Below are 25,095 nucleotides of genomic sequence, written 5' to 3'. Positions count from 1 at the left end.
TATAGTCCCACTGTTTCTTTTCTTTAGTAATATATATATATTTCTAAGACTGGTGTCAAAGAGTGTTCTGCCTATGTTTTCTTCTAGGAGTTTATGGTTTCATGTCTCACATTTAAGTCTTTAATCCATTTTGAGTTTATTTTGCATATGGTGTAAGGCAATGGTCAGTTCCCTTCTTTTGCATATAGCCTTCTGGTTTTCACACCATTTATTGAAGAGATTATCATTTCCTTGTTGTATATTCTTGCCTCCTGTATCATAGATTAATTGACCATATAGGTGTGGGGTTGTTTCTGAGCTGTCTATTTTATTCCCTTGATCTATATGTCTGTTTTTGTTCAAATACCATACTGTTTTGACTACTGTAGGTTTGTGGTATTGTTTGAAATCAGAACTTTGTTCTTCCTTCTCAATATTGCTTTGGCTATTTGAGGTCTTTTATGGTTCTATACAAATTTTAAGATTATTTGTTCTAGTACTTACATTTGAAAATGGTGAGGGTATATAAATAGGGATTGCATTCATCTGTAGATTGCCTTGGGGAATGTGATCATTTTAACAATATTAATTCTTCCAATCCATGAGCATGGTATATATTTACACTTATTTGTGTTATCTTCAGTTTCTTTCATCAGTGTCTTATAGTGTTCATAGTACAGGTCTTTCACCTTTTTGGTCAAATTTATTCCTAAGTATTTTACTCTTTTTGATGCAATTATAAATGGGATTATTTTCTTAATTTCCCTTTCTGGTAATTTTTTTTTAGTGTGTAGAAAGTAGAGATTTCTGTGTATTAATTTTGTGTCCTGCAACTTTACTCAATTAATATATTAGTTTTAATAATTTTTTGGTGGAGTCTTGAGAATTTTCTCTATATATTATAGTATCATATCATCTGCAAATAATGACAGTTTTACTTTTTCCTTTCTACTTTGGATTCTTTTTTTTTTTTTTTTTTTTTTCGTACGCGGGCCTCTCACTGTTGTGGCCTCTCCCCTTGCAGAGCACAGGCTCCGGATGCGCAGGCTCAGCGGCCATGGCTCACGGGCCCAGCCGCTCCGCGGCATATGGGATCCTCCCAGACCGGGGCACGAACCCGTATCCCCTGCATCGGCAGGCGGACTCTCAACCACTGCGCCACCAGGGAGGCCCTGGATTCTTTTTATTTCTTTTTCTTGACTCACTGCTATAGCTAGGACTTCCAAAACGATGTTGTATAAAAGTGGCAAGTGGGTGTTCTTATCTTGTTTCTGATAGAGGAAAAGCATTTAGCTTTTCATTGTTGAGTATGATGTTAGCTACGGGTTTGTCATATATGATCTTTATTATGTTGAGGTATGTTCCCTCTATGAGACTTCTTATCATAATTGGATGTTAAATTTTACTAAACACTTTTTCTGCATCTATTGTGATGATTGTACGATTTTTATTCCTCATTTTCTTAATGTGATATAGCACATTGATTAATTTTTGGATATTGAACCATTTTGCATACCTGGAATATGTCCCACTTAAATCATGATGTGTGATCCTTTTAATATATTATTGAATTTAGTTTGCTAATATTTTGCTGAGGGTTTTTGCATCTATGGTCATCAGGGATATTGACTGGTAATTTTCTTTTTTTTTATAGTGTCTTTGTCTGGTTTTGGTATCAGATAATGCTGACCTCAGAATATGTTTGGAAGATTTCCTTCCTCCTCATATTTGAGTATAATATGAGAAGGATAGGCACTAACTCTTCTTTAAATGTGTTGAATTCATCTGTGAGACCATCTGGTCCTAGAAGTTGGAAGTTTTTTATTACTGATTCAATTTTATTACTAGTAAGCATTCTGTTCAGATTTTCTATTTCTTCCTGATTCAGTCTTAGAAGATTGTGTGCTTCTAGGAATTCATCCATTACTTCTAGGTGATTCAATTGGTTGGCATATAATTATTCATAGTGGTCTCTTATTCTTGGTATTTCTGTGATATTGATTGTACCTCCTCTTTCATTTCTGATTTTGTTTATACCCTCCCTCTTTTATTTTGATGAGTCTGGGTAAAGTTTTATCAATTTTGTCTTTTCAAAGAACCAGCTTAGTTTCACTGATCTTTTCCATTGTTTTTTTAGTCTCTATTTCATTTGCTTCTACCCTGATCTTTATTATTTCCTTCCTTCCACTAACTTTGGGCTTTGTTGGTTCTTTTTTCTATTGCTTTAGGTGTAAAGTTATATTGTTTATTTGAAAATGTTCTTGTTTCTGTCTTTCTTCTCCTTCTGGGATCCCTCTAATGCAAATGCTAGTGTGCTTAATATTTCCCAGAGGTCCCTTAAACTATCCTCATTTTCTTTAATTCTCTTTATTTTTTGCTGTTCTGCTTGAGTGATTTCCACTCTTCTGTCTTCCAAATCGCTGGTCTGTTTTTCTGTATTATCTAATCTGCTGTTGATTTCTTCTAGTGTATTTTTCATTTCAGTTAATGTATTCTTCAGCTCCAATTGGTTCTTTCTTATATTTTCTAACTCTTTGTTGAAGTTCTCATGTGTTCCTCCATTCTTCTCCCACATTTGTTAAGTATCTTTTTTTTTTTTTTTTTTTTTGCGGTACGCGGGCCTCTCACTGTTGTGCCCTCTCCCGCTGTGGAGCACAGGCTCCAGACGCACAGGCTCAGTGGCCATGGCTCATGGGCCCAGCCGCTCCACAGCATGTGGGATCTTCCCGGACCGGGGCACGAACCCATGTCCCCTGCATTGGCAGGCGGACTCTCAACCACTGCACCACCAGGGAAGCCCTGTTAAGTATCCTTATAACTATTACTTTGAATCCTTTATCAGGTAAATTACTTTCCTCTGTTTTATTGGGTGTGTTTCTGGGGTTTTTTCTTGTTCTTTTATGTGGAATGTATTCCTCTGTCTCATCATGTTATTTGGCTTTCTGTGTTTGTTTCTATGAATTAAGTACAACAGCTACCTCTCTGAGCCTTGATGTCATAGCTTGTGTAGGAGCATCCCCCACATAGACCACATATCCTGGGCAGCTTTGGCAGGCCTGCTGAAGTTGGAGTGGGCATGGGCTGGGGATCCCAGTGAATGATGCACTGAGGCTGCCTTGGGGGGATGGCTATAGCTGGTGTGGGTCAGAAGCCTGGGTTCTGGAGCAGCCTTGGCAAGCTGGTTAGAGTGCATGGACTGTGTTCCTGCCCACACTATCAGGGTGTAGGGGGAAAACCAAAAGAGGTGCTCTCTGGCACCTCCAACCCTGAGCAAAGTTCCAGCCATTCCTTGCCCATTTGGCAGATGCTGTAGGGTTAGTAAATAGATTTTGTTCATGTGTATTCTAGGTGTCCTTTAAAATGCTGTATTTTCGCTGGTCCCAGAGCACACAAGTCTATGCACGGGCCCCTCCCTACTGCAGGTCACTGTACTGGGGATGGGGTTATTGTCAATACCATGTCTCCATCTCTCCTACCCATCTCTGTGTGGTCCCTTTATCATTTGTTGTGCAGAAGCTCTTCAATCAGCCCTCAGTTCTACTTCAGGAGGAATTGCTCTATATGTAGGCGTAGATTTGCTGTCTCTCCAGGAGAAGATGAATTCTATTCCTATGCCAGAATAGAAGCCCCAAAATGACATCATTTACACTCTAAGTAATGTGAAGCAATTTATAACTATTGCACATATCTGAAAAAGAACAACAATCATTAACCATTTGATAAGTGGGAAAGCCTGTACATTATTTTGGCAACAATATTGACATAATAAATGAATATATGATATTGTTTTTATTTCACCTTTGTGAGTCTTTTTTTCAAGTAAAATCCTGTGCTTCAGAAAACAGGCATAAACCATAAGAAGCCTGATTCTTCTGTAATTTCTTCTCCAATCCCTCCCTTTTCCTTTTTCCTATATCTTTCTCTGATTGTTTCTTCTGTCCCTCCTTTGAATTTTCAATTCCTCTTTCTTTTTTCTTTCCTTTTCTCCAAAGTCTGGCTCTTCCTCAACTTCTCCTCTTTCCCTCTTATCTCTTACCTTACCTTTCACAACTCCCCACCTCCCTGTTCCCTATTACACCTCCGTTTCTGTTTCCCACTCACATTCCTCCTTGCTACCCCTGCCATTAACCTCACTTCATTTCCCCACCTTGCACTGACTTTTTCAGAATAGAATTTTCCTTAAGTAGAATCAGTGATCTAGATCTATATTCCCTCCATTTGTCCACAAGGGAAATCTCACCACTCAGACCATTGTAAGTGGGAAGTTTCAAATGTAAGTACTTGAGTATCTTATATTCTGGACAATGATTCTGAAATCTGCATATGTCTGTGAAGAAAACATCATATTTAAATTAAAAGTGCCTAAAACATCTACAAAACCTTTTTTTAAATAGTTTATCTTTCAGGTTAAGAAAATGACGTGGTCACTGGTAACAGAAAGGGTTCTTTGGGGCTGAACCTAAGAAGCTGAAAAGAGGCACATATTCAGATAAAGTGTCTTGTGAGGCAAAACCATAACACCTAAGTGTAATAAGATTATGTATTAAAATAGCTGAAGTAGGAAAAAGTATATGTAATATTCCACCTACCTAAATAATTATGACTTACAATTTCTTTTACTGCTTTAGCTTCGAGGCCTAACCTTGTTTACCCTTGGAACTTCTGTTCTAGAGGCAGAAAGAGCATTGTGTGGGCTGAGGAGAGACTGCAGGATTCCTGGCTCTTACAGTGGTGTTGATTTGAATAGATGGGCAAAATGTTTCCTTTTGCTCTTTTAAGGACTGGGTAGTATTTTTCTGAGAGGCTAATCAACCAAAACAGTAGAGTCAGTTAATGCACATGCAGTGTACTTTTTACCTTAAGACCTTTTAAACAAATCCCTAATAGGAACTTAGGAAACATTTTCTAACAAAAAAAGTGAGTCCCTGTGAACATAAAGTTCCTAAGAGAGGTAATGCAAATAGAGGAGAAAAATGTAAGAGAGGAAAGCTTATGACTTCCTATAATTGCTGTTCATTTTAAAAGAAAGAGTATTGTCATGACAACCTCGTGATTCAAGGTAAGAGGATTCAGATGCAGTCTCTTCTATTGTAAGACTTGAAGAGAACATCCAAAATATTAATCATCCTTGCCTTGCTGAATGTTTCACAATTGGAGAATTATTCCTTTGGATAAGCTCATCTCCTGTTAGTTGAATAGAATGGATAAATCAGTAAAGCAAACCTGAGGACAATTTTCCTAAGAACTGATTCTGCATCAGCACTGTCCAATAAAAACATGATTTGAGTCATACACGTTTTAACTTTTCTAGGAACTACATTAAAAAAGTAAAAGAAAACAGAAACAGGTAAACTTAATTTTAATAATAAATTTTATCTAATCCATTGTAGCCCAAATTTTATCATTTAAACATGTAATACACATAAAAAATAGTAATGAACTCTTTTACTATTTTTATGCCAGATACAAAAGGACAAATATTTCACAAGTCAACATACATGAGATACTTAAAGTAGTGAAATTCATAGAGACAGAAAGTAGAATGGTAGTTGCCAGGGGCTTAGGAGGGAGGAATAGGTAGTCATTTTTTAATAGGTACAAAGTCAGTTTGGGGTTATGAAAAAAGTTCTGGATATGGTGGTGGTGGTAGTTGCATAAGATTGTGAATTACTTAATGCCACTGACTATATACTTGAAAATGGCTAAAGTGGTAAATTTTATGTCATGTATATTTTACCACAATAAAAAAAAGAAAGAGAATTCGCTGCTATGAACCCTCGGTTAATATCCAGTCTTTTGGCTTTGAATTTATTTCCTTTACTTTGGGAAGAATAGCTTCTCCGTATTGCTTCATGATCATAGTTTAGGAAGTGTTATTATATTATTAATTACAAAATTACACCTTATTTGCTATATGGTTGAGTGGTAGGCGGTTTATGTAACAATAAGTGGGTTTAAATTTCACTTGCAATTAGAAATGCTAGGACCAACTGAGACTCATTCAGAAACAATAGCTAAAAAGTGGATTCCTGTTATGGAGGTGGGTGTGCTTGAAGAGGAGAAAAACAATTCAGTTCAGTGAAAGAATTGTTATTTTAAAAATATAGTACATGAACGACTGGCTTCTGATGAGGCATGAAAATGCTTTAATATTAGTAAATGAACAAAAGGAATTGTCAGTTTTTTCCATAATCACTCCCCCCAGTATGGTACTCAGCCTATCAAGATGTATGGGCATCAAAAGTGGAAAGAAGGGAGCACTTTTCTAGCTTAAAAGTAAATTAATTGGGGCTTCCCTGGTGGCGCAGTGGTTGAGAGTCTGCCTGCCGATGCAGGGGACACGGGTTCGTGCCCAGCCCGGGAAGATCCCACATGCTGCAGAGTGGCTGGGCCCGTGAGCCATGGCCGCTGAGCCTGTGCATCCGGAGCCTGTGATCTGCAATGGGAGAGGCCGCAACAGTAAGAGGCCCGCGTACCACCAAAAAAAAAAAAAAAAAATGTCAATTAATTGGTAGATATTTACTGAGTTTTAGCATAACCTAATCTTGAAACTCAAAGCTAAAAGAATCCTTATGTTTAAGGGTAAGAGAATAAATTCCCAACTTTCCTATGACTGCATGTCATAGTCCATAGAAGCAGTGTGATCATGGAAAGCCCATGTGTAGCTGTTGGAGATGCCTATGTTCAAATCCCAACACTAGCATAATTAACTGTAAAGCATTAAGAACAAGTTAGTTAGACTCTTTGAACCTCTGTTTACTTACCTGTAAAATGGGAAATATTTATTTTTCACAATTTTCATGAGGATTCAAGATAATTTACATGCAGTATCGACACTGATAAATGAAGAGTATTATTACTGTTCTTTTGGAAGTTCGATTAAGACTTATTCAACTTCTAGACCTAGTGTAACTTTGAGGAGAGTAAAATCTTTCTTTCTATACTTAAAGCATAATTACAGCAGTAATTAGATAATAGTTTGTTTAATTACCTGTTTAATGTCTCTTTCCCTTGTAGCACTTTTCCTTTGTAACATTTATGTAAACCACATGAAATCAGGAAACTCGTCTGTTTTCAATGCATTCCCAGTTCTCTGCGAAACCATGCAAATAGATAAAGAACCCTTGGGAGAAGAGAACCCTAAGGCAAGAATGGAAAGCCACAGTTCTGAGAGCAAGAGTTTCATGCTCTACCAGACAGAGTTAGGCAGGGGAAAGAGTTGTACAGGTCCACCTCACTCAGTTGGGGGAGAATGCACTATTAAACTGAGGAATGTAGTTTTCCATCCCAATAAGACACCATCTTTACCCTGCCAACTTCTTCACATGGTTCATACTCTAAGTATATAACTGACATGACTTACCAAGGTGCATGTGCATGCTGCATATCACAGTACCCAGCACATAATAGATGTTCAAAGATATTTAAATAAGTCAACTATAAATCAGCCTTCATGTACCAGTGTGAAGGATTGACCTCGTACAATGTAACGGCACTACTCATATAGTCTATAACTTAAAAAAAATTTTATTAGAGTATAGTTGATTTACAATGTTGTGTTAGTTTCAGGTGTACAGCAAAGTGAATCAGTTATACGTATACATATTGGGTTAGCCAGAAAGTTCGTTCGGTTTTCAGTAAAAATAAAAGACATTTTTCATTTTCACCAAGAACTTTATCGAACAACGTATTCGTTAACCGAACGATCTTTTTGACCAACCTAATATATCCACTCTTTTTAAGATTCTTTTCCTGTATAGGCCATTACAGAGTATTGAGTAGAGTTCCCTGTGCTATACATTAGGTCTTTATTAGTTATCTATTTTATATATAGTAGTGTGTATATGTCAATCCCAATCTCCCAATTTATGTCTTTTCCCCTTACCTCCAGTAACCATAAGTTTGTTTTATACATCTGTGACTCTATTTCTGTTTTGTAACTAAGTTCATTTGTACCATTTTTTAGATTCCATATATAAGCGATATCATATAATATTTGTCTTTATCAGTCTGACTTACTTCACTCAGTATGATAATCTCTAGGTCCATCCATGTTGCTGTAAATGGCATTATTTTATTCTTCTTTATGGCTGAGTAATATTCCATTGTATTATGTACCACATCTTCTTTATCCATTCCTCTATTGATGGATATTTAGGTTGCTTCCTTCTCCTGGCTATTGTAGATAGTGCTGCTGTGAACATTGGGGTGCATGTATCTTTTGAATTATGGTTTTCTCTGGGTTTATGCCCAGGAGTTGGATTGCTGGGTCATATGGCAGTTCTATTTTTAGCTATTTAAGGAACCTCCATACTGTTCTCCATAGTGTCTGTATCAATTTACATTCCCACCAACAGTGCAGGAGGGTTCCATTTTCTCCACACCCTCTCCAGCATCTATCATTTGTAGATTTTTTGATTCTGACTGGTGTGAAGTGATACCTCATTGTAGTTTTGATTTGCATTTCTGTAATAATTAGTGATCTTGAGCATCTTTTCACGTGTTTTTTGGTCATCTATAACTCTATTACTTTTTTTTAACATCTTTATTGGAGTATAATTCCTTTACAATGGTGTGTTAGTTTCTGCTATATAACAAAGTGAATCAGCTATACGTATACATATATATCCCCATATCCTCTCCCTCTTGCGTCTCCCTCCCACCCTCCCTATCCCACCCTTCTAGGTGGTCACAAAGCACTGAGCTGATCTCCCTGTGCTATGCAGCTGCTTCCCACTAGCTGTCTATTTGTCTATTACTTTTTAACCCAAACAGTCACAGAAATAACAATATGGTGCTCTTGGCAAAGGTGCACTTGTAGAAACAGCACTGGATCTAGGTTTGGAAAATGTGGCTCTTAAAGCACTTTGACCTTGGTTTCTCCATCTCTAAAATAAGGGAGTTTGAATGAGTGAGCTCTAGTTTCCTTCCAGATATACTATTATTTGATTTTTAGATACATACACTTCATCCAGATAAGGAGAAAATAGTAAAAAAATGTAATTAAAGCAGTGAGTAATTTTTAGTGATTCAAAGCAATACAGTAGCTTGTGGTCACCACAGTGTTCTGGGCAGAGTATTTATATCCATCAGGTCTTAATTAACTACTTAGATTAATATATGTTTAAGAAAGTGGTTCTAATCACTCTAATTTCACCTGAGAACTCTTGAGTAGCTTCTCCATAGTATTTCCCTTACATGGAGGCTACCTGAACCTGAGCCTTGGTCTACTATGCTAAAAATTTGAACACTGGAAAATAGAGCCTTGGGAAAGCAGAACCATAAATGCATTTATTCCACCATTCAATGCATTGTTGAAACATAAGAGCAAACTCTGTGTCTCCATCCAGCATTGTCTAATATAACCCAGGAGTGTACTTCACTGTACCCTCTAATTTAAGGGGTAAACAGAAAGTTATCTTTCTTGCATCTGTCCTCTCTTGAGTGCTTTTTAGCTTTCTCCACCTTTCTTTTAGCTCCCACTTTTATTGTAACAGATCCTCTGAAGTAGATGTGGCCATGACCTCTCAGTAGCAGCCTACTTGTTAAGGTGGTGTCTATCACCAGTGGACCTTGAAAAGAGATAAGGGTGAAATAAGCTTTCTTCCCTCTTGCCTTTCTGTTCCTTCAGAATCCCCAAGATTAGTACATTGGTATTTATATCTGCAAGATAGAGTGATATTCAAAATATTTAATGACTAGCACTGCAGGAGCATGAATCTATAAGAAAGACATGAGGGTCTTTATTGTTACCCTAGGGTCCTGGAGGCTCCCATGATATGTCAGCAGTTAACCACTTACTTGTTGGATCCTGAGGAAGCCAGGGGTCCTAGGGATGAGTCTAGAATGGCTGGGATGGTAGGCAAAGGGGATCTCAGGGCAGCATGATAAGTAAGGACATTTAAATATTTTAACGATTAGTATGGCCATAACACTGTGTAGTGATGGAATATCAACTTTAAGTATATATATGAATTGCTCTACTAAAGAGTTAAGACACTCTCAAAAGAGAATTACAGTAGGAAGAAAAAGGTTAAAGTTCAAAGAAAAAGGTTAAAGGTCTAGCTAAACTGGACTTCTCCTTGTAACTCTAAAGTAAAAGTAAATAAAAATGTAAACCCTAATCCTCTGGTTCAAAATGCCCACCTCCTGCCATCCTCAGGATTATGTCTCATTTACCAAGTGGCCCCTTAAATCTTTATGCTTGAATTTCCAGTGATTTTCCCTTGGGGAAACCACTACCTCTTCCTATAGAAAGAAATTTCTTCTTACAAATCATTCTTCCCTTCACCCAATACCATGCCCAAATGTAGATCAACAGGTTTGAGGGCTCCTGAGAAAGCTTCACCCAGATGGACAATGACCCCCATCATCTTTACACAGCTGGGGTGCAAGTGGCCTCAAATGCTGTTGGAAAGCAGGTTTGGGATCCTCTGGTCTGAGCTTCTTTTCAATATTCTTGTCAATGTGAACTCTAGGTCTCCCAGTTCTTTAACTTTTATCAAGTTGTCCTTAAACTAAGCACACCTACATAAAACCTTCATTAACCATTTTCAGACTGCATAGTTGCTGTAAACTGAATTATGTCCCCCCAAAATTAATATGTTGAAGACTAACCTCCAGTATGACTGTATTTGAAGTAAGGAACTTACACAAAGGTTAAGATTATACAAAGTCGTAAGAATGGAGCCCTAATCTCAAGGGATTAATGGCCTTGTAGGAAGAGACACCGCAGAGTTCACTCTTTGTGCCATGTGTGGATACAGCAAAAAGGTGGCCATCTGCCAGCCAGGAAGGAAGCTCTCACCAGAAACAAATCAACCTGTACCTTGATCTTGTACTTCCCAACTTCCAGAACTTTAAGAAATTAAATTTCTATTATTTAAGCCACGTGGTCTGCGGTATTTTGTTGTGATAGTTCAAGCGGACTAAGACAATAGTTTAATTGCATAATAAGGAAGAAAATACTTTCTCAATTAGTATGGGGTTGCCATATCCTTTGAGCTGTATGGTCCTATTTATTCTGGAAAAGAACTATTTAGTTTTCTTTTGTTTGAGATTTATTTTTCACTGCTCTGAACTAGTAGCCTATTTGAATTATTTTAAAAGAACACAAATATTAGTTTTAATGGCTATTTTCTAAGCTTCTGAAAATAGCTCTTAAAAAGGAACATTCTGATGAGAAGGATTGCGTCGAGGTGTTGCCATTCATTCCCTATGCCACACTAATACGAATATCCTGCAAATCTGTGTAGCTGCTTCCCACTTACAAAGAGCTCTCCCTTGAGTTTTCACAAACCTGGAGACGTAGATAATTTTTTAATTTCAAAAATGGTAAATGTGAGGCTAAGAACAATTGAGACATTTGCCAAAGAATAACCAAAGAGAAAGTCTATGGTACACATATTAAAACAAGCTCTCTTTCTATGAATCTAAGATTTTTTCCACTATGCAATTTTTTTCTCTTGGTTTTATTCACTTTTTTTTTTACTAACCTTGTCCCTTTTTTAGTAATAAGGTCCAAGAGTTCAGAATCATGTCTGTCTAATCAGTTTTACACAGCATCTTATTCAGATGGCTACTTAAAGCAACTTAATTCAAGAGACCTTTATTGAGCATTTACTCTGTGCAAAGCACTATGTTAGGCATTCTCTCCAAGCTTTCAGGAACTCACAGTTTGATGATAGCCTTTAATAAAATTGCATTGTCTTTAAAATACGTTTTTACAGACATGTCTTAATTGATTCTGGAATAAGTAAGGTTCAGAAATCACAGTGGACCACTATGATATTGCTTCCTAGCATACTCCTCGTGTACTGTCGGTTCATTAACCCCACCCAACTATACTGGTAACAAATGAGCTGACTTGTTCTTATTCTATGTGAGACATCCTTGATCACAGTTAATTGTACACTTGACTCAAGCTTGGCCAATGAGTCTTTTCTCTGGGATTTTGGATTTTGACATCCAGAGAGTCAAAATAAGTCTCCGTTTGGAACTGAAGACTTGAAAGTTGACTCTTGGGAGCTATTGATTTCCATGTGTCTCACCAACTGGAGAAAGGTGGTCTGCAAAGTGAGAATGAAGCCAACAGGCAGAAAGAAGCGGAGCTGATAGAATTCTGCTTGCCTTCAGGTCCCTGTTCTCAAAGTTCCTGAGATCCTTTGGGAAAGTTGCTCCTGCCTGTTTGGAAATTTGGCTTCTACTCTTTTTTTTATTTCCAAAAGCTAACATTTTGGGGGTTCTTTGAGTGTATTTGTTTGTTTTTGGTGTTTTGAGTTGGGGTTATTTTTTGCATTTTTTGCTTAAGCTGAGTTAAGTTGGGTTTGTGGCTTCCAATCAAAAGCCTCAACTGATACAAAGATCCACACATCATTTTTGTAGCAGAAACAGAGGAAGAAATTCAATTCATCATAGTCCTAATGAGAAAAATAAAATATATGAAAATAAATTTTAACATTCCTTAAAACCCATTCTGTCATTTGACTTTCAAATATTATGTTCACATAGAACAACTGAATTTTGCTTCTGGAAGGATACTTGGAAATTATTCCATGGCAATATTTGAGTTCCACCTTCTACATTGGAGGATTCCAAGGCCCAAATACTTTAGTGTCAAGCCCAGCTGTATCAAGAATGGAATCGTGTCACCAGACTCAAGGTAATATGTTTCTTTCTGTGTAAATATGGAATGAGTGTCCAGGAATATATTAAATGACTACTAAGAATAACACACTGTGCTAGCACTGCAGAAATTATTGTGCCCATGATTTATGATATTGCCCCCAGCCGGTTAAACATTACCTTTATCTGTCATTTACGGCCCTTTTCAGTCTCTCCCCCAACTCTCTTTCTTTCTCAGTCTATATATTAATCAATTTATCTCTCTAAGATATTTACCCTCTGTCTGAGGTTTTTTCCCCTAGCAAAGTTACTTTAAATTCTACACTGTAGGTTTATGTATCTTTTGTATTTCCCATATCTAAGCACAGTGCATCAAAACTGATATTGCATATTTGATAGCATCAGTCTGCTAGTAATAACTGAAGTGTGGATTCAGTTGTTGAGTATGGACTCTTTTCCCAAGGGACAAAATTTTTGGAAATATCCATGACCAGGAGGCTATAACAGAATGAGAAAGAATCATTGAAAAAAATAGATGAAGTTGAGTCCTTGAAATTCTCTCCTCCCTCTACCAACTTTCTTCCCTTGCTCCCATCTCCTTCCCATATTTTACCTGACTAACTGTTCCTCATTCTTCAAGTCTCTGTTAAGATCTCATGAGAAGCCTTCTTCAGACCCCCAAAGTAGGTGTATGATTTCCTATAATAAACTTTCATTGCACTCCATATTTCCACCTTTATGGCACTTATTATACCAGTTTTTATTTTTTAATATTTGCATTTCCCTCAAAGATGAAGCTCCTTAAAGGACTATTTCTTTCTTGTTCTCTGGCCTATTTGTGATACCAACCAGTACCTGGCACATAGAAGACATTTAAGGGCTTCCCTGGTGGCATAGTAGTTAAGAATCTGCCTGCCAATGCAGCGGACACAGGTTTGAGCCCTGGTCCTGGAAGATCCCACATGCCACGGAGCAACTAAGACTGTGTACCACAACTACTGAAGCCCACGCGCCTAGAGCCCATGCTCCATGACAAGAGAAGCCACTGCAGTGAGAAGCCCATGCACTGCAAAGTAGAGTAGCCCCCGCTCGCCACAACTAGAGAAAGGCCATGTGCAGCAATGAAGACCCAACCCAGCCAAAAATAAAATAAAATAAATTAATTAATTTTTAAAAAGACATCTAATAAATCCTGTATTTATTAATTGACTGAAAATACATTGCCAGAGAAACCAAAAAAAGGAAAACATTTCAAAAAACAGGAAATTTATTCATTAATATTTTATTCACTATTCAATCATATATTCAATAATTTTTATAGCCTATCTATTACATTCCTGCCGCATGGAGATGGGAAGAAAAAAGCTACCACCCCCTGGGAATATAATGCAGGGAGAGTCATTTCCATAAATTCTTCTAAGCAAATGTGATCATACCTATGTGATATAGTGTTACCAAATATTATAGAGAAGCTAAAAAGACTCAGACATATAAGACATGTTATATATATGCTTCACATTGAATTAGTAAATTAAAGATTTGTAACATCTTTTGAATCATTTGATACATTTAAGCATTGCCTTCTTTAAAAAAGTATATACTTAATTCCTGTGCTGTGATAAGTCTATATATAGCCCCACAGATCTTTTTAAAAGACTGTAGACCAAAATACCATCTTTTATTTAAAATATATGCTCATGGGACTTCCCTGGTGGCGCAGTGGTTAAGAATCCACCTGCCAATGCAGGGGACACGGATTCGAGCCCTGGTCTGGAAAAATCCCACATGCCATGGGACAACTAAGCCCATGCACAATTACTGAGCCTGTGCTCTAGAGCTGGCGAGCCACACCTACTGAAGCCCACATGCCACAACTACTGAAGCCCGCACACCTAGAGCCCGTGCTCCGCAACTAGAGAAGCCACCGCAATGAGAAGCCCGCACACTGCAACGAAGAGTAGCCCCCGCTCGCCGCAACTAGAGAAAGCCCACACACAGCAACGAAGACCCAACACAGCCAAAAAATAAATAAATAAATTTATTTTTAAAAAATAATAAAAAATAAAATATATGCTCCAATGCTTTAAAATATTTGTTTAATTAATTCATCAATAAATACTCATGATATCTTGTTTGCTCAGTATGGTACTAAATACTGAAAACAACTCTAATTTTGAGATTTAAAAAGCTGCTAACTCTGTAAAATAGTCTACCAGAAAGATGATAATAAATATTGCATTATTCTCTGCTATTTTTATGTGTATTCCACCCACTCTAGTGAATAATGAAGAGGCTGTTAAAAGTTCTGTAAAAGATAAAATACTAGTGATCCTGAGCTCCAATTTAATTAAGCTTGGCCAGGATTTATTATGAGTGTAGAGAGACTGTTGAGAAGTTCCAAGAAGTGAAGCTTGGTTGAGATTATCTATGCAGTGTGCATATATATTTATAACCACTGGGCTCTTTTAACTCAACAAATAACCTTATTTTTCTGTTGCCTAAATAACTTTCTCTTTTGGAAAAAATAAATTTTCTTGAACAATAGGAGCACTTATTGTCAAGTGTAGGAACTGGCTTTACTGTTGGTCAAAAGAGGCTATAGGGCTTCCCTGGTGGCGCAGTGGTTGAGAGTCCGCCTACCGAAGCAGGGGACACGGGTTCGTGCCCCGGTCCGGGAAGATCCCACATGCCGCGGAGCGGCTGGGCCCGTGAGCCATGGCTATTGAGCTTGCACGTCCGGAGCCTGTGCTCCACAACGGGAGAGGCCACAGCAGTGAGAGGCCCACATACTGCAAAAAAAAAAAAAAAAAAAGAGGCTATAAATCAAGTGATTCTTACTCTAAGTTTGAAATCTCTGACTAGTAATCTGGTGGATTAACGAGCTTGCCCTGATGAAATGGTCGTGCTGTTGCTATATTTAATCCTTAAAGGCACATGTTCTGGATTGTCAGGTCTCCACTAACTTGTGAAATTGTTACTCTTCCTTTTCCGGACAAGGCCACTTGGCCTTATCTCATGGTAAGGTAAAGTTGACTAAATTATATTCTGGGAATAGAGCTGATCACTCAGTTAAGAAACTGGCTTTTCTAAGGTATGCACAATCAGGTCCCTGGAGTAAAGTGTCACTTCCTGGTGGGTCAGCCTACTTACACTTACAAATGGCCATACAAAAAAGAACAAGTTTACTAAGAGGATATTATAGGTGCCAATTTATTCCACTAAGTGAGAGTGTTGGCCTTCAAATGCCATCTGTTGTGTTGGTGTACCTTTTGCATCCTTTATCTAGAGAAAATTAACATGATTCAACATGCTACATGAGTGTACGGTGAGAATGGAAGAGATTCAGGAAGTTTAGATGCAATTAATAAAATAGATACTCAGAACTTTATAATTCTAATACAATCCATTGTCACGTCAAAAATGTCTTTCAAAATTATGCCAAAAACCTGGAACATTATGTCCTTGAATGTTCATTATAGTCACTATAAAGAGCTAAGGGAATTCATTTTCTTTTTTTTTTTTTTACTCTTTGTTTGAAGTTTTAAGTAACCTGTTTTTTTCCTACTCTCTTGCCATTGCTGGGGCGGTATTTATACAGCTGTTCTCATCCCTGAGCTGCTGAATAAGGGCTTGCTTATCTCAAACAACTTTTGTAATTAGCTTTCAAGAAGCAAATTGCTGTGTTATGTACAGTATCTGTGATAACAATAAACTGTTCTTTTTCATAACATTTCAATGTGGGCTTTAACTGGCAAGCCCCAGCATCTTGGTGAGCATACTGTAAAATCACTCAGTATACTGAAAAAAACAGAAGAATATTTGACAATCCATAGAACTAGTATAGTTCTTTGAGCTCAGTTTGGTTTTTAAAGTATCTATTATATCAAAAAAACCTTAAAATGCAATGTTGTAGTTCTCCCTGGGGGTACTTCTGTGACTCAGAAGTGGGAGTGATAACTTAACAAGCCCAGTAATTCAGGCAGATAAATCTCACAGGTTCTACCATGCATTTATAGTTCTTTATTTAGGCACTCACTCCACAAATATTTAGGCAAACACTTAGGATCCCTTAGAAATATTGTCATTTACCCGACAGGGAAATGCTCCCCAAAGCTGCTCTCAGATGAGCCACACAAGAGGATGCCAGGGGAGACTCTCTCATAGAGCAGAGCTTGGAGAGGTGAGGGTGCATAACCAAGAACCCACTGCCCTACCAGGAACAGAGACCACAAATGCGGGGCACAGTGACCTTGTACGCTGTTTTCCCTTCTCTTATTTCCAAAAGGTATATATATGTATTGGGCAGTCATTCTTTTTTCCCTCTATCCTGTTTCCAGGTTGTGTTAGGGTGGCTAAGTGTATAATTTAGGCATAAGTTGCTACATGATTAGGAACTATATCTGCAGGTACCCAAGAAGAATGTATCACCCAGAACTCCAGGACTTGGAACAAGATGAGATTTTTAGGAGAGGGTGAATGCATTTCTAAATATAAATATGATAGTTGCCTTATATGGAGCATATATACATGCTTATGGAACACGTTTGAAATTGTGAATATAAGTGTATGCATTATGTATGTTGGGAATTAAAGGATTCTGCACCCAATTCCAGTGTGTGCATGCATGTGGGGGAGTAGTTCCCACACCATTAAGTAATTCTCAGACACCAGTTGGGTGTCCTACAATTCAACTCACTTCTGACGCTATCTACCCAGAGAGAGCATCAGATTCCACAGCTTAAGGTCTCAGTCTCACAAGACTGTCCCCCTCCCCAACTTCAGATGCCAGTCATAGGTCCAGGTTGTCATCCGTGCTTTGGACTGACCGGCTATAGATTGGAGGTTCCAATGACCCCCTCCTCAGATTAGATTAATTTTCTAGAGCAGCTCACAGAACTCAGAGAAACATTTTTACTTAATAGATTACAGGTTTACTATAAAAGGACATAACTCAGGAACATTCAGATGGAACAGATGCACAGGGCAAGGATTAGGGAGAGGGTGTAGAACTTCCATGCCCTCTCTAGGTTCACGGCTCTTCTGGCAACTCCCCACGTTCATCACCCCAGAAGCTCTCTGAACCCTGTCCTTTGGGTTTTCATGGAGACTCCATTATATAGGCATGATTGATTAAATCATTGACCACTGGGGATCAATTCAACCTCAACCCCTCACCCCTCACCACTCCTCAGAAATCAGGGGGTGGGGTAGGCAGTGTTAAGTAAAAAAAAAAAAGAAAAAAAAAAAGAAATCAAGGGGTGGGGACTGAAAGTTCCAACCCTCTATTCGTGCTTGGTTCTCCTGGCAACCAGCCCCCACCCTGGAGTAGGATCTAAAAGTCACATCATTAACATAAAAGTTGTGGTAGAAAGGGTCTTGTTATGAATAACAAGATGCCCGTTTCAGTTTTATGGCTCTGAAGTGATTTCAGGAACTGAGGGCAAGAGAACAAATATTATAACAAAAGATGCTCTGATCACTCTTATCACTCAGGAAATTCCAAGGATTTTGGGACCTGTGAGCCAGGAAGAGTGGACAAAGACTAAATATATCTGAGAAATATCTTCTGGTCATCTGAGTGACCAAATATATATTTCTTATAAATTACAATATTGCAGGAATCCAAGAGCTGAAATCTAACAGGCATCCATTGATAAAACCTCTCTTTTCCTTTCTCTAACTGCCTCTCCCCTATCTGATGATGCTAAGAATTATAAACCCCAGTTACCACAGGGGTGAATATGACTGGCCAAAACGTTCTCCAGACTCTTGTGCAGAGATGGATACTGGACTCAAGCAGCCTCATCAGATCCCTGTACAAGGAGTGAACTTCATGCTGGGAGATAAGAGATGGGCACTGAGTGCTGGAGCCTTGGGAGTCCAAGCAGGGTCTCCTGCAGATGAGCTTAACATGGAAGAAGTAAGGCTGCTGATTGAGCCTCTTATGCTAGTGATAAAGTTATACTACTGTAGTAGGGAACAGCAAAATCTGACTCCATGTTGGATCTGCTTCTTTTACTTTAACCTTTGCTTTTCCTTGCTTTTGTTATTATAATCATACACATAATGGCCTACCTCGGGGAACCCTGCCCCTCTGCCTAAATGTTAAACTAAAGTGCCTTTGTTCAGCTCACAGGGAGACAATCTGACCCTGCTCACCTGTGAATGGCTGCAGAAAAGAAGAAATTAACACATCCCCTCCCCTATGCTGGCCAAGCCAGGAGATATTTTGCAAGACTTATGGCCTTTTTACTTTACTTCCTCACCTCCTCCTGCTCTCTGTTCTATAAAAGAAATGGGCATCCAGACCCCAATAAGATGGTTTTTGGGGACACTAGTCAGCCATCTTCTCAGCCCACCAGCTTTCCGAATAAAGTCGCTCTTCCTTGCCTCAACACCTCGTCTCCTGATTTATTGGCCTGTTGTGCAGCAAGCAGAACAAGCTGGGACTCGGTAACACTACCTAAGCAGGAAACAGAACAAGAAAGGCTCATTTCAGATGAAGCCCCATACAGTGGAGGACCAACGCCCAACAGTGGCATCTGAAGGTCCAGCAGAGCTGTGAACATGGACTAAGAGACCTTGTTTGAGGATATCTCTAAGTTCCTGCAGCTTCTCTAGAAGCTGAGAAGAGATTGCATGTCCCCAAAACCAATATTGTTGGACCTATGTCTTTACATACATCCAAAATTAGGATTTTGGTAAAAGGCAGTTTATTTTGGTAGTGATTCCAGGAAGCAAAGTGGAGAAGTGGAAAGTGAGACAGTAAAGTTGGAGAGACAATGAAAAGTATGGCAAAGAGCACGTTACTGCTGTGGGCAACAGGGCCCCATCTTGCCAGAACCCTCTGAGCAACTGTGCAGATTGCAACATAGGGCAAGGAATCTGGATGTTTATCCATCAACTGCTCTCCCTCTTTAATTGAGGGTCATTCCTGAGCATTAACTTCCACTGGGCATCCAGCTTGCACACAAATTTGTTCATGTAGCCAGAGAATGCTCTCAGATAAAGAGGTACAGAAAGCTGAAACTATCTATGGGTGTATTTTGGGGTGAGCCCAGGGATACGTGCAGGACACTGAGAGAGTCTGCTGCAATTTGTCCCCAAACTTGGGGAGGAGAGTTCTAATTATTATGTCTATTTGATTTAGAAAAATGAAGAAGATTCTAATCAAAATGACAAAATAAGCCAATTCATGGACAACACTTCCTTCCACTCCAACTCCAAATACGAATAAGTGCAAGTGAAAATATTTAGTTTAAAGTGGTTTGTTAGAGCCAATCTCAAAAACAAACAAACAAAATAACCTCCAGGTGACATAAACAAAAAGAACAGCTATAGCAGGGATTTGGAACTCCATGGTCCATGAGAATAACCAAATCTGTGACTTAGGGTTAAGATTGTAAAACCTGAGTGAGGACTACTGCTTTAAAATGAAACAAACATTCTCCGTGTGAAAAATGTAGCCATTGAAGGAAAAATGAAGAAATATATCTTTTTTATTTCAAGTATTCTAAAGTAATGCAAACCTGTTACAAATACACAAAACTGATTTTACACAATGCAATATGGGAAACATCTTTAAAATTCTAAGGGAAAAATTATTATCAAACAAGAATAGAGTGTATATTTGGCTAAAGTATCAATCAGTATGCTGGCAGAATACAGATAAATTTAGATATACAAGGAACTTAAAACACTTCTCACACAGCCATTCTTTGAAAGATGCTTGAAGATGTATTCCAGCAAAATGAAGGAGAAAACAAAGAAAGAGAGGACAAAGCCTCCCAATGACAGCAGTTAAAGGATGATCTGAGATCATAGCCATGCCACCCACCTAGGGAGCAACGAATTCATATTGGCACAGGGGACAAAGCACCAATATCAGTAGAAAAGGGGAAACAATATTTAATAGGTAGTATGATTGGAAAGAGGAGGCATTCCAGAGAGAATGTGGGGAAAATTACAGAGAAGAGAAAAAGCATAATGTGTTCAGGAAACTTCCAACATTTCAGAAGCCAGAGGTAACAAGAGAAGAGTCTGGGGAGGTAAGCAGAGCAAGATCACTAAGGGGGCTGTGCGGAGCATGAGAAACTCGCTGTCATCCCTGGCCATCACCCCTGTTGCTCACCCCAGAATGTAAGAATCAGACCCCACCAGAACTCATACCTCTCCTCTCAATATCTGTGATTCAACACCATCCTGTATTCAAGTGGCCAAAGGCAACTGTGGCAAAATTTGCAATAACAAGTGTAATCTTTGATGACATTTTCTGTCTCCTTTGTTTCAATGGCTGCATCTTCCCTCTGGACTCTAGCATTTTTGCTTCAGTCCCTCCCCTACCAAAATGTACTTTAATGAAAGTATCTAAAATTAATAATTTACTACTTAAGGCTGCTATAAATGAATGTGTTGTTATCATTTTAAGCCTTTTTAAAAAAAATTTAAAGTGAAAATCTTTGCTCTCTGTTTTGAAAGCTTTCTATTGTTAACAATAAGCTGACAGTGATCCAGTCAAGGCCATTTTTCTGAACGTGTACAATATTATCATAATTTCAAAATAGATAAACCAGGCAGAAAGTCCCCTAGGGTTTAAAAATAATTGTCCCTGATATAATAAAATCATACTTTTAAATTGAGCCAACTTTTAAAAACTATACAATCCCATAATTAAGGGAAATGATAATTCTATAATAAAAACATTTAAATATGTTCAAAATAATAACAATAATATTATGCCACGTTTAAAATACAAATTCAAATTAAAGGCTAAAATGAAAAACAATTGGATTTTTTTGGTTTACTTTGTCCAGCACTTTTCTTCTTTGTAGTCTCTTGGGTAAGGTTGTACTGTGATAAGCCATCTTAATATCACTGACTTTTTTTTTTTTTTTTTTTTTTGAAGTACGCAGGCCTCTCACTGTTGTGGCCTCTCCCGTTGCGGAGCACAGGCACCAGACGCGCAGGCTTAGAGACCATGGCTCACAGGCCCAGCCGCTCGGCAGCATGTGGAATCTTCCCGGACTGGGGCACGAACCCATGTCCCCTGCATCGGCAGGCAGACTCCCAACCACTGTGCCACCAGGGAAGCCCTATCACTGACTTTTCATCTAAGGTAATTTCAGCGTTATTTTTTTTGTTTTTGTTTTTATTTTTATTTTTATTGAAATATAGTTGATTTACATTGTTGTGTTAGTTTCAGGTGTACAGCAAAGTTATTCAGATATACATATTCTTTTTTTACATTCTCTTCCATTATAAGTTATTACAAGATATTGAGTATAGTTCCCTGTGCTATACAGTAGGTCCTTGTTGGTTATCTGTTTTATATTTACAGTGTGTATCTGCTAACCCCAAACTCCTAATTTATCCCTCCCTCCCCCCTTTCACCTTTGATAACCATAAATTTTTGTTGTATGTCTGTGAGTCTATTTCTGTTTTGTAAATAAGTTGATTTGTATCATATTTCTTTTTAGATCCCAGATATAAGCAATATCATATGATATTTGTCTTTCTCTGTCTGGCTTACTTCACTCAGCATTATTATTGTTTGTACTTTTCTTCAGCCTAGAATTCACTGCCTTATATACAGATAGAAATTTTTCTTCAGTTATGCAGATACTGTCTATTATAACACACTCTGATGGGAATAGAAGCAAAAGAAGTTAGCAATAGATATTGCAATAATTAGTAACGAGGAATACACTATTATCTGTTGAGAAAGACAACATAGTGTTAGAACAGTTCTAAAACTTTACTCTGCATTTAGCCCAAAGTAGCTAATAGCTAAAAACAATCACCATATTAACAGATTTAGCCATGTTAACCTTTTGACTATGAATGTCATGGCAAATGTCCACTTTATTCACTTTAGAAGCTAGAGAAAAATTGAAGAGGTCTGCAAAACAAATACTTCTTTTCTAACACAATAAATATTAAAAAGAACAGCACTTAAATATAAAGTTTATATTAATATAAATGTAAAATGTATACAACATGCTCTGTATACTGTAAAGTGCTATACAAATGTAGTATAAATGCCAGAAAGTAGGAAGATGAAGATCAGGGTAGAATTTTAATCCCTAAGAAACACACTAACCTCATCTCTTAGCAGAAGTAGGTCCAATTCATAAAAATAAGATAATGTCAAGGAATTTCTAAATCCCTTAAAATTGATATTTTATATTGAATTTATGATCTAATCACGTGTGGATTCCTTTTGTGTTAAAGTATATTAAGGTCTGTAATGTAATAGATATCTGCAGGGATTGCTTCCGAAGGGTTTGTTAGTTTTCTTACTGTGATTTTTCTCTATAGGATTTTTGCTTTCCCCATTATAGTCTTAAAGCCATTGTGATAGATTATGTGTAGAGTGACCACATAATTTATCACCCAAACCCAGACACTTTTGAGTAGAAAGGAAGTGCTGTCAGGTGTAAACATATACCGTCCTGAGCAAACTGGGACATTTGATTATCCTGGGTATCAGGGAGGAACACTATTACTTCTACATCCTGAAATTCTGCACCCGTCCTTTGTGTATTGAGGTTTGATGTTTAAGTATGAACTACCCAAGGTATGTTAATCATTTTCCATTTAGCGTTTTCAGATATTTCACAGCCTTTTAAAATTGTATATTTTAACAATTAGATTTATTTGGACATGTAAACTTTATTTCCCCAATTCTTCTGGGGATCAGCTGAAACAAGTAAAATATAAAGGATTGTGTATGGTACCAAAAGAGTCAGTTATTATTGTAAGCATATAATTTCCTAATTTCTATAATTTATCAATAAACATTGTGCTTATTATATGCAAGTTGCTACCAATCAATAATGTATTGTAGGAGATAGAAAAAGCATATAATCAATATACAACTTGATAAACACTATTCTCTAAGGATATACAAATAATTGGTAACAGGCAGGCCCACAAAGAATTCCCAGAGGAAGTAAGGTTTAAGCTGAGTCTCAAAATACAAGCTCATTAATCAGACAAGGACATTTCAATTCTTGTGTGTAAAAGCATGAAAGAATTCTGAAGTGTGGCATGTTCACATAGGGAGATCTGAGACTCCATCAGTCAGAGGGAGGATAGCTTTCCATGGGACTGAAAGGTAGGTTGAAACCCAATCATGAAAGTCATTGGGCAAGGCTAATGATGAGGGAACATAGGGAAGGTTAAGTTCGAAAGACAGTACATAAGGTGAGAATTACATTTAGTTAAAACTGCCTTGGGGCTTCCCTGGTGGCGCAGTGGTTGAGAGTCCGCCTGCCGATGCAGGGGACACGGGTTCGTGCCCCGGTCCGAGAGGATCCCACATGCCGCCGAGCGGCTGGGCCCGTGAGCCATGGCCGCTGAACCTGCACGTCCGGAGCCTGTGCTCCGCAACGGGAGAGGCCACAGCAGTGAGAGGCCCGCGTACCGCAAAAAAAAAAAAAAAAAAACTGCCTTGAAAGTCACTTATATTGCTCGTCAAGTATAGTATTCATTTTAAAAAATACAATCCCATGTAGTGTTCTTAGGCACAGTGAGGCCTGAGACCAACTAAATTTCCTACAAGAAGGAGTGAGTGAAACTGACATGCAGGTTATCTGCTCATTTAAATCTTTCTACTTTTAAGGTAACTATGAAATCTCTAGGATGAATGAGGGGGGTGCGGAAAAGGTAGGGAACAATTCTGTGCTTCTTACAAGAGTTATCAAATTCTGTCTTAAGAGTAAGCCTCTCGCATAGCACAGGGAGATCAGCTCGGTGGTTTGTGAGGGAGACGACAGAGGGAAGAGATATGGGAACATATGTATATGTATAACTGATTCACTTTGTTATAAAGCAGAAACCAACACACCACTGTAGAGCAATTATACTCCAATAAAGATGTAAAAAACAAAAACAAAACAAAACAAAAAAACTAGAATTCAAAAAAAAAAGATTAAGCCTTTATAACCATAATACAACTAATTAGATTAGATGATGTGACTTACTGTGTTGATTAAATTCATTTGATACAGACTATACGTTAATAAACCAACTACAAACTCAGAATCTATGGTAATTTACCATGAGTCAAATCACATTTATCTATCAAAGAGAAATAATCTATATGGCAAGTTTATGTTTTAAACAAATTTAAGTTTACCAAGAATAACCTTAAATTTTTAAATAACTTTTAGATTAAATTATTATCATACACATACAAAATTTTAATTAAACAATGTCATTGAAGCCTCTACCTGAAAAATACTCTGTTAGCAGTTAGTTGCCAATGTGCTTGAAAAAAATGCGTTCTTTGTTTAAAAAAATTTCCTGTAATGCAGCTTTTTACTAATTCAACCTGTTTGCCAAACTGCCCCTCTTACTCCTGTAATATTACCTTAAGTAGGTCCTATTTTACTGTTATGACACTCTCCATTTCCAATTAAGAATGATATTAAGCAAATCAAATTAAAAATAAAGCAGAGGTTGCAAAACTAAGTTGAGATGTATAACGGT

Source organism: Mesoplodon mirus (genome assembly GCF_964341445.2).
Source record: "Mesoplodon mirus genome assembly, chromosome: 9".
Taxonomy (NCBI): Eukaryota; Metazoa; Chordata; class Mammalia; order Artiodactyla; family Ziphiidae; genus Mesoplodon; species Mesoplodon mirus.
This window is presented reverse-complemented; position numbering follows the sequence as displayed.